Raw genomic sequence first — 5032 nt, 5'->3', positions numbered from 1 at the left:
CTTTTGACAGCGTCTTAAACAAAGCATAAATTTTTAACTTCAGTGAGGTACAGCTTATTCATTGTGTTAAAAAATGGATTATGCCTCCAGTGTTGCCTCCAAAATGTCTTCTCCAAACCCAAGGTTATCTAGATTTTCTCTTATATTATCATCTAGAAGTTTCATGGTTTTGTATCTTACTTTTAGGTCTGTGATCCATTTGGATAAACTTTTATATAGAATGTAATATTTTTATCTAAATTCATTATTTTTGCACATACCTGTTCATTTGCTACAGCACTATTTGTTGAAAAGACTACTTTTTCTTTATTACATCACTTTAGCATAAATGTTTTAAATTTCAAAATAACCCAATACAGAAACTGAATTAACAACAAAAACAAACAAAATTATATTAAACCATCTTCAGTCAAATGAAGTGACAAGATATCCTCATACTAAAAATTATTTTGCTGGGCCAAACTGTCAAGTGCAACAATATTTGTATGGTATAAAAACAAAGGTCTGGAATGGGAAAGAGGACAAAGTGATATTAGAAGGCTCTGAGAGCCAGGCATTCCTAAAACTGCTAACAAGTTTAAAAATTATAATAAGCAATAAAACATTTTTATAAACAACAAAGATTTGTGATGATATACAACACAGATGAAAGCTATAATCTAGTATTTCAAATAACAGTAATTAAGAATGTTTAGAAAACCAATAGATGCTTTTAAAGAATAGTATATTGCTGATTGGGGAAGAGATAAGAATGATTAGACAAGAGAAAAATAGAAAATAGTACTAACAGATCTCAGGAACAAATAAGAAGCAAAAGAAAAAAATAACTTGAGAAAAAAAATACAAGAAACAAAAAAGCCAATAGACATGATATCATCACAAAGAAAACAGAAGATGAAAATGAAGAAAATATGGAAAAGTAAATAAGAGATTAAGATGATACAATACAAAGTCACAGATTTAAAAAGTAGTCATAGAAGATTCCACCTATGTATAAGAAGACACTGAACACTTCGATTGCCCCCAAAATAAACCCCATATCTATTTTTTGTTTTTAAGATGGAGTCTCACTCACCCTGTTGCCCAGGCTGGAGTACAATGGTGTGATCTCGGCTCACTGCAACCTCCGCTTCCCGGGTTCAAATTATTCTACTGCCTCAGCCTACTGAGTAGCTGGGATTAGAGGTGCTCGCCACCACGCCCAGCTAATTTATGTCTTTTTAGTAGAGACGAGGTTCACCATGTTGGCCAGGCTAGTCTCAAATTCCTGACCTCGTGTTCTGCCTACCTTGGCCTCCCGAAGTGCTGGGGTTACAGGCGTGAGCCCAAACCCCATACCTATTAATAGTCATGCCTCACATCTCACTTTCCTCTAGAGGTTGCTGTAAACCACGAATCTACTTTTTGTATTCTGAACATTTTATATAAGTGCAATTACAAAATAAGTGGCCTTTAGTGTCTGCCTGCTTTCATTTAGCATACTGTGTATGATGTACATTTATGTTGTAGTATATCTCAGTACCTTATTAATTATGAAGGTTGGATTATATTCTGTTAATATAATATACAAACAAGTTTGTCTGTTCAGCAATGGATGGACATTTAGGTTGTTTAAACTTTCTAATGATAATGAATAGGCTGCTATGAATGTTCATGTACAAATTTTTGTTTGAATGTGTTTTTAATTCACTAGGGCATATAAGTAGACCTGGTATTATGGATCATAACTCTGTTTAACATTTAAGAAACTTTCAAACTGTTTTTAAAGTAGCTGTGTAATTTTAAGTTCCCAAAAGCAAACTATGTTGGATTCAATGAGACGGGAACAAAGGAGCACCCTTTTTTTGTTGTTGTTTTTGTTTGTTTGTTTGTTTGTTTGTTTTGAGAGGGAGTATTGCCGTGTCACCTAGGCAGGAGTGCAACAGCTCGATCTCGGCTCACTGCAACCTCCGCCTCCTGGGTTCAAGCAATTCTCTTGCCTCAGCTTCTTGATTAGCTGGGATTACAGGCACCTGCCACCACATCTGGCTAATTTTGTTGTTGTTGTTGTTTTTATTTTAGTAGAGACGGGGTTTCACCATGTTGGCCAGGCTGATCTCGAACTCCTGACCTCAGGTGATCTGCTTGCCTTGGCCTCCCAAAGTGCTGAGATTACAAGCATGAGCTACTGGGCCCAGCCAGGAGCACCCTTTAAAATAGCAATACATTAACCCTCAAAAATGAATATATGCATGCTGAGAAGCTGAGTGCAACAAGAGATTAATGAAGAGGGTCAGCACCAGAAAGAATGATTGGAGAAAGGCCGTATTAATAAGAGAAAAGTGTGTTGAGAGTGATTGCTCTGAGGAAAGGCAGGTCAGGGCTTTTGGTGTAAGTGGCTCTAAAACCAAGTTGGTGTGGGCAGCCTGAATGGGCTAGTGAGTCAGGAGACCCTGTTGATGCAGTTCCCAGCTGATAGCACTCCCCAATCGCAAAAAGTATCTTTTCACTTCTCCAGTTGCTAGGGCAGAGGGGACCCAAGGGCAGCTCTGCAGGTCATTTTAAATTGGGGCAAGTGCAGGGAAAAAAGGATAAAAGTGAGGATCTGTCCCAGTGTACTCCTGCCCCCAGCCAATCTTCCACCTCTCTCATTAGTGTCCCTGAGATGCCTGGCAGTTCCTTTGGCCCTCCTTTCATCTGGGTCTCAGCCCACCCTGTCCTCTCCTGCTTCCTGTCTTCAATTGCCTCTTTGGCTCAGGCTTTTCACATCCCCACTGCCAGTCACCCGGCATTGCAAGTGGCCCAGCTGGTCTGTTCAAAGTGCTGCTGGGAAGGTGGGTGCTGAGACAGTGGCCCTGGGAGATGGAGAAGCTAAAGGAGGGAAGAAGGAAAGGTGAGAAGGTTACAGCCATGCCTCTGGACTACGAGTGTGCATTTGGTGGGGGTGTAAGTACTAGACACTAGACACTGAGCACTCAGGATGCTGGTCATCAACAGGCATCTCTGGGACCAGATCCAAGGGCAGCAGAGGCACTGAAGGAGGAGAGGCTTGTAGGGTTTAAGACATAGGAGGAAAGTAGCAGTGAGTGGGTAGATAGTCCAATCACTGGGTCAGCCAATAAAGCTGAATGTCTTTCTAACGAAGAGGGGGCCTGTAGCCCACTTCAGCTCTGGAGTAATTCTGAAATATCAAGTGTGAGGGAAACCTCAGAGAACTAGATGCAGGCCCTCGCTCACAGGACCTCATCTCCTTTCTCCAAGGGGTTCAGAGACACACTGTGGGCCCAGAGTTGGCCCAGGTGTCCACTGCCCTGGTGAAAGCTGTTTCTCTCACAGTTGAAACCTCCTAAACCTCACCTCACCATGTGCCTTTTTTTACAGGCTAAAGTCCCAGGGAGAAGATAGGCTGACTTGGGGCCCTTCATGGTGAACAAGAAGATGGGTCCACTGAAGAGAAAAGAAAGGGAAGTGAAGCTGACCAACAGGGAACAAGAAATGGCGCCAGCCACCTCCTCCAGCCTCCAGGTGGGGTGTATGGGGGGAGGGGGGTTGGACAAGATGACCTCGGAGGTTTCTGTCTCACTCAGTCTGGCTGACAGCTGAGTGACAGGCTTGCTCAGTAAGGACATCCACTTGTCAGTTTCTGATGCATCCCGGAAACTGGAGTTCAGACATTTTCACCCTTCCACTTGCTTGGCTCCAAGCTTTTTACTGAGAGCTGGTTCTCAGGCTGTGAAAGGGTTAGGGTTTGGAGTGGGCAGACTGCTGGCCTCTGCCTCCCAATTCCAGGTTGCTCTGCCACTTGTTTTTGACCTTGGACTGTCCTGAGTAGGTTGCTGTTCCCCTACCCTGCCATGTGCATAGAAGGCAAGGGTGAGAGCTTCATTTTCACTCTAGAAAATACTGAATAAAGTTTTCTGAGGGCCCCCCTTTCCCATTTCACATGCTGAGCTGGAGGGCAAAACCTGAATGTGGAAGTGGTAGAAATAGGTAGTTCCCAGTGGAACACCAAACATAGCCAGGTCAAAGGGCCCAAGCAAAACAGAGGAACAGAGAGCACTGGATTCCCCTCATTCATCCCTGTTCTCTGCTGACACTTCCCAAGTTGGAGCCCCATTAGCTACCCATGAGCATTTCAAAAACCATCACAGAGTGAATAGTTTGCAGCATAGACAAGCAAGGCTCTGAGAGAAACACCACCTCCCTGGCAACTGTACATTCTGCTTTCCTGAGACTGGAGAGCAAAGCTGATTACAATCAAAGCGAAAAAGACAGAAAATATCCTGCCTCCAGGAGTCAGGCTATCCTCCAGTTTGCTTGGCAGAAGCATTGTCCCTTGCTGACCACTGACTCCCTGCCGGGAGGGGTGGGAAAGAGACTAGGAGACCCACCTTGGGCAAAGGGCTGGTCCAACCTTTTCAGCTCCTGGGGGACTTTGTCCCAGCCAATGCTTTCATGGAACCTGAGCTATGAGAGAGGCTCCTCGGGGAGATTAAACATGGCATGAAATCTCAAGGAGGTAGGGCCAGAGGGTGGAGCATTCTTCACGGTGGAAGGGTCAAGGGGCATCTAGAGTTTGATGACTATGGCTGAGAAGACATAAGGAAAATGGCAGGGGAAGGAGGCTCTTTCCTCCTGAGGGGTGCTGGGCACAAATGAAGCCTGGGTCTCAGGCAGGGCCCCTCTCCTCAGGCAGGGCAGGAGAGACTGGTGTTAGCATTTGATGACCCACTTTGGGACCAGATAACTCCCTGGCTCAAAGGGGTATGATCTCCTCCTCTTCCTCTTCATGGGACATTGAGATGTCTTGGCCGTGGTGCAGTCAGACCCAGGTGGGATCCTCAGAGTGTGCACTGAACCACTCAATCACCCTGCCATGGTTCAGGTCACATGGCCAGAGAATCATGGAGACTCTAGGCAGAGAGAAGGAGGGTGCTGAGGAGAGATCAGGGACTGGCCAGAGGAAGGAGTATTTGTAAAACTTGGAGAGTCAGACGCTGGAGACATAAAGTCACCCCTAACTTTCCAGGTCTCCTGGGGCCTGTCTGTGTAC

This window comes from Mandrillus leucophaeus, unplaced genomic scaffold (genome assembly GCF_000951045.1).
Source record: "Mandrillus leucophaeus isolate KB7577 unplaced genomic scaffold, Mleu.le_1.0 Scaffold1255, whole genome shotgun sequence".
Lineage (NCBI taxonomy): Eukaryota > Metazoa > Chordata > Mammalia > Primates > Cercopithecidae > Mandrillus > Mandrillus leucophaeus.
The sequence above is the reverse complement of the archived record's forward strand: the minus strand, read 5'-3'. Positions refer to the sequence as shown.